Here is a 9,008-nt window from a genome sequence, read left to right as displayed (position 1 = left end):
GGGAAGGAACCTCTGCTCAATGTCCAGCAACACATAACATTTGGTGCAGTCATACATCTCATAGCCCGCTCAAAAATGCATTCTCACTTCAACATTTCTTTATGGAGGGATGCATTCCCAAATATCTACTGTGTTCCTGTGTAAGATGTTATGAAGTTATGATGTCAGCTTGGCATGGAAAACTTCTTCCCAATTCTGGCCCCGGCTTCTGCCCTCCAGGTCGTACCCATTCCTTTAAGTCTGAGTCAAACTTCATCTCCATGGAAAGTCTTTTCTCCATTCTCCAGACAATCATTATTATTCCTTTTTCTCACATCTCCTTTTACTTTTGGAACTACACACTTTGCCAGCTTGATGTTCTTGGATTTGTTCATATTTGTTCTTGGAGAAAAAAGTATTAACCAAATAATAAGCAACTTGAGTGTACCCAAAAAATAAGCCACGCCTTATTCGTATTTTGCACAACCCTAACACAGCATTTAGAAATTTGACGCAAATAACAACAACAGTAACTATTACTATTATTATATTAAATGATTTTCTAACTGATTTTCATCAGGAGATCTTGTAATTTAGTATTAGAAAAACAAGACTATGTTCTGGTAGATGCTTGGAAAGCACTGATGGGGCTTTTTCTTTTAATATCAAATTGTGTTTTCATTAATGCACATTTAAACAAGTGCCATTTTTATTCTTTTTCTGAAAGGAACACTGCCAATTATGAGTAATCATGGCAAGTACAAATTCATGGCTTGAGTTTACAAACAACACTGGAAAAATTTCTTCTAAATTATTTTTAAAGATTTTACTTATTTATTTGAGAGAGAGAGAATGAGAGAGAGAGAGAGAGAGCAGGAGAGGGGGAGGGTCAGAGGGAGAAGCAGACTCCCTGCTCAGCAGGGAGCCCGATGTGGGACCCGATCCCAGGACTAGGGGATCATGACCTGAGCCGAAGGCAGTTGCTTAACCAACTGAGCCACCCAGGCGCCCTCTTCTAAAATTTTTTAAAGGGAGGTTTATTTAGCGCTGTGTATATATTACAAAATGGTGTGATATAGTTTTAGCAAATTTAACTATTTGGGTTTCTTAGTGACAATAATGAGTGGTCAAGAACAGCGAACAAAATCTCTACACAATCTCTATTCCTCTTCCTGGCCACCATCATCTTTAAAACATTTATATATACACATTATATATATTTTTTATATATTTCACATTTATATATGTGTATGTTTCTGTATCAAAACACATTTTAACAGACTGGACAGCTCATTTAAAGCTTCAATTGACAGTCATACATATGCAAGATTTCTAATATGTCTTATTTGTTCACTTAGACCTCCTCACTGGGATTCCAGTTTTCTATAATAGAAATGCAAAAGCCTTTCTTCAGTGTGATGTTAGCTATTTAAACTCTGTTCACTCATGTTTTTCCACTAAGGTTTTCTTAATTTTCACCTTTGGATCTTCATTCTTATATGCTTCACTTGTGTCCTTTAGGCTGGTCTCAGGTAAGGCAGGTTGATATCTCTATACATAACCATATGGCTGAAGACGATAAATGTGGTACAGGGTCAGCATAGTAGAAAGAAACCACAGGTTCATAACATTAACTAGGACCTTCTATGGGAGGATACTAGTTATAATGCTAGTACCAAAAGCTTTTGTTTAGATAACCTTTGTTTAAGGTGTGTTGCTGCCCAAAGGGATGGAAAATTTCTTTTCCTGTGGGATCTCTGGGCTCTCCTGCCTCTATGTTTGTGATTTCCACGCATCTCTCCAGCGCTGTTTTCAGGAGAAGAACTGCTTGTGCACTTGTCCATCTTGGGTGCACTTGTCCATCTTGGGTGCATCAACAAGTCCCCAAAGCTTCTTTGCTCTGCATATATCCTGCTCCTCTACGCGTGCAGCCATGCTTTAGGTAAGGCTTAAATATTTTCCTGAAGGATATGGGTTTGTACATTGCCAGAAGCCAGCTTAGATTCTCTAGTAAGATGTAGGTGTGGTCATGGCTTTCTTCTTCTAGATGATGGTCATGAACACACTGAAAAACTTTAATTGTTTTCCAGTAGCATTGTTTTCTGCCTTCTTTGGTGTTTAATCCCATAGCAAGGAAGACTTCCTTTCCTTCTGAAGTCATAAACCACTTTTTATTATAATGCTGAGCCCAAGTAGCTTTGCTTCTTTAGGCTTTCCAACTGGAATTACATGAGATAAAGTTTAAGCATGGTGCATCTTCATGGTACCTCAAATTTCCTTGCAGATTTTGGGAAACTCAATTTCGGAAATGGCCTGTAAGCCTTGGCTGAGTGTTTTATCCTTCCTCTGCTGTTGGCAATTGAATTTTTATGTTCTCAGCTATTTAATATTTTGCAGAGAGAGCAGCATGACATGCAGCCTAATATTAGTCATGGTGAGCTTCAGGCCAGGCATTCAGATAATAAGGACCAAAGTCAGCTAGAAGGACAGAAGGACTTTAACACAGATGCCATACAACATAAAGATGACAACACAGGAAAGTGGATGTACCTTGAAAATACACTGTGCTTATCCTTTCTGGTGCCTTTTGTCTCAGGTCTTCTCCTCAAGAGTAATTCCAGCTGGAAAAGGACAACCTTTATCAGTGCTTCCCACCCAGAGTTCCCACCCCATGTTCCCCACCACATGCCCTGTGCAGGCCCCCAGCCCAAAGCACAGCCATCCCAGGTAGGGACTTGTTAATGAGACATTTGGATACCTATTCTGATCACATGGTTCTTCAATATAGAGGTGCATTTGGAACAGAGGATGAACATGCACATCTCCTTATGCTCCCTTTTGAAACTCTTCTGGCGCCTGGGTGGCTTAGTCGTTTAGCATCTGCCTTCGGCTCAGGTCATGATCCCAGGGTCCAGGATCGAGCCCCACATCGGGCTCCTTGCTCATCAGGGAAGCCTGCTTCTCCCTCTCCCACTCCCCCTGCTTGTGTTCCTTCTCTCGTTGTCTCTCTCTCTGTCAAAAAATAAATAAAAATCTTAAAAAAAAAAACTGTTCCAATCCTACAGTGAAGAGATATTTAAAATAAACTGAAATTATTAGGAAATGCTATTTTGAGTAAAGATAAGGCATAATATATCATTTTAACTTGATCAATCTGGTTTCTGTGTTGAGAACAGACAGAAAAGAAGGTAAAAGCAAAGCAGGTCTTTGCTTTCAGTTGAAAGCATCTGTGATAATATAGATGAGGGAAGATCAGGGCTTTGCCTAGGGTGGTAGTACTAAAGATGGAAAGCGTGGTGGATCTTACATCTGAATATAATTTGGAGGCAGAACTAATAGGATTTGCTGCTGGATTGAGTGAAAGGCAACAGTCTATGACAAAGCCAAACAAGATCTTTACTAGTGGTAGAAGCAGATTTTTCCTTAGTTCTTCCTTCCTCCCTCCCTCCTTCCCTCCTTTTTCTTTCTTTCTCTTTCTTTCTTTCTTTCTTTCTTTCTTTCTTTCTTTCTTTCTTTCTTTTCTTTCTCTTTCTTTTTTCTTTCTTTCTTTCTTTCTTCTTTCTTTCTTTCTTTCTTTCTTTCTTTCTTTCTTTCTTTTTCTTTCTTTCTTCTCGGGGTGTGTTTTTATACATGGTAAGCTGGAAACATCCCCTAGACATCTGAGTAGAAATGTTGACTAAGCAGTTGAATGTGACACTCTGGAATTCAGAGGAAGGGTTTAGGCTAGAGATGGAAATCTGAAGCTATGAGATTAGATGATGTCATGAGGGGTTTGAGTGTGAATAGAAGACAGTTCTGGGCTTACCAACATTTGGAGGTCAGAGCACAAGAGGTAGATCAGAAGAGCAGACTGAGAAACAAAGGCTAGAAGACCAGGTGTTTCCTGGAATCCAAAGGAAAAAACTGTTTCAGAGCTAGATTACACCAAAGTGATGTTCGAGTCACATGGCAACTGGAATTAGTCTTCTTATTAATGGCTTTGCAAGCATGATGAGAATGAAATCATGATCGAGGAGATGCAAGAGAAAATGTGAAGAGTTCAGTTGAAGAGATCAAATCTGTCCAGACAACATTTTGCAGAGATTTGCCTTAATGGGGAGTCGGGGTAGGAGGAAGAGAAGTAGAGAAAGTGGGAACTGACTTTAAATATATTGAGAGGGTTTCCTCTTTTTAAAAATGTAAGAAAAGTGTTTGATAATCATAATGATCCAGTAGAAGTGCAGAAAATGCAGAAAATGGAGAAGTGCTATAGCATGCCTAGTGTGGCCAAGGTCTATTGGCAGGAGGAGAGGCAAACAGATGAGTGCAGGGAGTTCACCTGTCCTTACAGGAGACAGGAAGAGTGTTGAGGATGTGGGATCAATGTGTCTTATCTGAGAGCTTCTCAAGGCCTTCTCTCCTACGTACATTGGTTTTCTCAGGAAAATAGGAGGAAAGGTCAGCTGTGAGTGATGACTAGAAGGAAGATGTTAGAGGTTTGAAGAGAGAGAAGTGAAATGGTAGTGTTAGGGATGTGGGAAGTGAATGGGCCAAGTAAATGGGAGATGAGCTTTGGGTAGGATGCAGAATAACACAAACTCTAACACGAACACTGATCAGAACCAAGGTGGATATGAGCTTATCAAGAAAAAAGGTAGATGAAGCTATGTGTGCAAGTGAAGGCAAGGGGAGAAAGAGCCATAGCAGAAGGGCAACAGATACCAAGAGACATGTAATTTGTATAAAAACAAGTGAATACTTAATCAGATACAAGAGCCAAAGGGTTGCCCGATATAGGGACAGTTGATTCTTTATATGCATGAATAGATTTGATAAAAACACACTTTGAAACTATTTAATATTTAAATAGTAAAAATAGGATAAGAGAGAAAAAAGTGTATGTTCATTTGTAATAGATAGAGTTATATGTTTACCTGTTTGAATAAATAATGTACAAGTTTATTTGTTTATACTTCATGCTCTTCTTAACACCAAAAAGGATCTGAGATATAAGCAGAATTGTGAACTTAGTAATGAAGCATCATCACAATTAATAGTGTGGTCATACATTTCAGTGAACAGAAGTATCAGCTGGACTAACCCACCTAATTATTAAAACATGGCAATAAAAAATAAGATGTTTTTCTTTGTAAAGGACATCCACATTCCATGAATCAAGAAGTTAGAACCAAAATATAGCTGCAGTAAATGCAGAGAAAAATAGTTTTCTCCTCTATCACTTATGAAAACCTGCATTTTATCAGCCAAATCCTCCTAATTAACATATCAGGACCACTGTTACTATCATCTTTTAACAGGAAGATTATATACACGAAGTTCTGTGGATTACCCCGCTATCAAACCATAGCGAATTTCCAAGAGATTAAAATATAAAAAACAGTAAATTTGTTGGGAAATGCTTATAGAGGGTGTCATGATCTTTGAAAGAACAGAGGTCTTCTGCACTTAGGAATCTCGCTTTGGCGCTGACTTCTGGTGTCCTGGTAGCTTCCAGTCTCGGATGGTAGATTCACCAGTTCACCCATGTTCCTACAGACTTAGGATCTGGAGCCCATCATGCTTGCACCTGGTGGGAATATTCAGGAATTCTCCTCAGACCTATCTCATAGACCATGATGAAGAGTAGGTTGCTGAACAGTGACATGGACCACAATTGTTTTTACTCTGCAAGCGTTCTGAAAAAAAGAGCTGATTTAATCTCCATAACACTCACTATGGTTTATTGTATACCCGGAGCCTTAGTTATAATTTCAAACCAAGAACAAGGTCCTCCTGCGTGTGACATCCAATGAGCCATGAAAGGAACTAAGTATATTCACTGCCCTGGAGAGATTCCAGCAGCTTCTCCACATGAGATCAGTATATACAGATGGGACCAGGGTGACTGATTTAATTAGAATATTTAATAGCAGAATGGAGAACATTGTACAGCTCTATCAGTTAGGAGGAAGGCCATTAAATGTACCAAAGTAATTGTTTCACTGGGAGGATATGTCAAATGAAATATATCTACATGTAATATATATATTTAATTTGAAGGAATTTCAGATGATGATTATGAAAATGAAATCATTATATAACATATGATGGTTATCTAAATCTTTATGAGAAATGAAGCTTAAAGCTCCTCAAATATTTATCTTGTCTTATTAATTGAAGTATCCTGCTGCTTTAAGCTCCTTTTGACCTAGTCACTGCTGTCCTGTAGACTTTAGCACGATACATTAGAAGAGGAAGTGTTTTTCTCAGTCTGTTCAGAAAAATAGACATTTTTGAGATAAAAAAGGAAGTTTAAAAATACAGCATTTATCTAGACTTAGTGAACTCTCAAAAGGAATAATAATGCAAAAATGAAGTTCTTTAGGGGAAAATAGGATTCTGCACAATGCTCTTGAATGAATTTTACAAAAGCAGAAACAAATTAATCTCTTTTAATTATTATTATTTAACCATAAAATACTTGAAGGTTTTTATTGAAAAATTTGCTATTAGCCTGAAATTTATACTAAGGATTAGTGTCTCAAAAAATGTTGTCTGCTAATCCTGAGGGATATTATTATTATCTCCCAAATAGTATCTACAATTTTACTTTGAGCAAATCCTATATCTAGTATAACAGAGCAAGTCTTCCTATGATAATGAATGATTGCCATAAGACAAGGCTTAGCACCATGGCGCTTAACGGAAATTGAATTAATGCGATAATAGAGTTTATGTCAATTAGCCTTAGTAGAATCTGTTTTCAGTTTCTCATCAAGCAGCAATAAGAGAAAAAAAAAATGTCTTTTTTTTACTGAAACAGGCTCAGTCTTATTCATGTATACCTGATAGATTTTTTTTTTAAATTTCCTTCACAGATCAACATAAGTAGGTTTAAGGGGAAGATAAAATGGGATTATCTGTCTATCTATCTATCTATCTATCTATCTATCTATCTATCATCTATCAAACTACCTACCTACCTATTTATCTGTATCTATGTATCTAAAAACCATTTCCTTTAGAAATAAAAAAGGAATGGTATATATTTTTACATAGTAATAAAATTTCTTGCATTATCTTCTTGAAATAATGAATTTAATTAATAAATTTCTTTTTTAAGTAACTGGTATACACGTTCATCACCTATCACTTAAGGTATAATGGTAAATGCTTAGTATTAAATTCTAGAGAGGAGTGAGAATAACAGAGGTAAGGAGAAAACTGTAGACTCTTTGGAGTCTAGGGGAGATCTTTGCTGTGAGAATCCAGAAAGTATCGTAGAGTCAAAGATGCCGTGGGGGGCTTGATCAGGAAGTTACCAAGCCGGCAATAGTTTTCTTCAGACCCAAAACTCAAATGAACTACAAAACCTCTCTTACTGCCCCAGCACAAATCAAATTTCAAATGAGACAAAACTCAGTAAGCTATTCCAACGGCACACTTAGTTAAAGAAACTGGTAGCCATGCCATTATTCCACAGAAAGCTTGTTGAAGGAGAATATGTGCCCCCACATTATTGTTGTGCACAAATTGTCACAGTAGCTAGGAGTAACGGCTTAGCTAGCACTATATGAATCACTGATATATATCCTAAACTTATTTGATCCTTGAACATTAGCAGATGGTAAAAGTCAAGAATTCTCTGCAGTTTGTATTGATTTCAATTTTTTCACAGCTAACAGTTTAAGACAAGAACAGTGTCCATGCAATAGAGTATCAAAAAATAAACCAAAGCGGGATGTGGTGAGAAGAGAATTGAAGACCACCTGGTGATGCCCTAAGAGTTGCATCAATTTTTACATGAGAAGGACCAAAGATTAATCAGAATCACTTTATCTGTTACCTGTGTTTTGATGTATAAATATTTCTTATTCAGTTATTCATTTAATAAACTACATGTGACTCCAAGAGTATGTTTTAGTCATTTTCAAGATAAGATTTTGCTTTAAAAAAGAAAAAAATAGTCCTGGTTTAAAAGCCCTATCCAGTATTACTAAAGAGCCATTGACGATTGCAGTCTAATGCTCTGGTGTCAGGAATGATCAGGGGCGCCTGTGTAGCTCAGTCAGTTAAGTGTACTTCGGCTCAGGTCACAATCCTGGAAGCCAGGGACTGAGTCCCACATTGGGCTCCCTGCTCAGCAGAGAGTCTGCTTCTCCCTCTCCCTCTGCTCCTTCTCTCTCTCCCTCAAATAAATAAATAAAATCTTAAAAAAAAGAATGATCAGAAAAGACGTGCATCTTAAGACATGCGGCTTTATTCACACCCAGTCCAGAACGAGTCTGCTCTGCATTGCACCCACATGGTGCCAAGGTGTGGCTCTTCACTTTCCGCTTCTTCTGTCTCAGCCAGTGCTTTCCTTAGCTCTGTAAAGTTCTTCCCCAGATGTACATATAGCAACCCTGAGTCTGAAGGGCACGGTATAAAAAGCCTTGTCTTTATTTTTTTCCCCTCAACACAAATGCAAAGATTTAGAGTAAACTTTATAAGGCACGCCAAAGATAGAAAAATAATTGGGTCATTTCTTAATGCCCTTCTTAGGACTGATTCTGTGCTAATGCAATAATAAGCCACTAAAAGGAAGTGTATCCATATTAAAATCACTTTTCCATTTTCTCTCTATAAAATATAACAAATGGAATAGTTATTTATATTACCAATAACTGAATTAGTTCCAGACTTTTGAGATCTTCCGTAAATGTTTACAAAGTTAGTGAAGGAATGAAGCCAACCAACTATTCTGAGCCTATGTGAAAATGATGCTAATATCTGGTTGTTAATAAAACCGAAGCTTTGGGCTATGATTATTGAGGAACAGGTATTAGTTTCATCATGATATATGTTGTCTCTCCTTCTGCCTCGGTTGGAATGAATATATTGTATTCTGACCTGTCCTGTGTAGGAAATTAACTAGAATGTATTAAAATTAAGCCCTTTAACATACACTCATTAACACATTAATCTTATAAAAAAATGTCTGGGGAGTTAATACCCAAAATATGATGTTTTTTAAAATTAATGAGCCCTTTTAACTATTTACTGAGACA

General features: G+C 37.4%; 1 pseudogene; it reads right to left on the bottom strand.

The window, feature by feature from the left end:
- Positions 1–1,419: 1,419 nt before the first annotated feature.
- Positions 1,420–9,008, bottom strand: part of LOC113920505 — a 67,969-nt pseudogene continuing 60,380 nt past the window's right edge.

Source organism: Zalophus californianus, chromosome 3, assembly GCF_009762305.2.
Source record: "Zalophus californianus isolate mZalCal1 chromosome 3, mZalCal1.pri.v2, whole genome shotgun sequence".
Taxonomy (NCBI): Eukaryota; Metazoa; Chordata; class Mammalia; order Carnivora; family Otariidae; genus Zalophus; species Zalophus californianus.
This window is presented reverse-complemented; position numbering and strand designations above follow the sequence as displayed.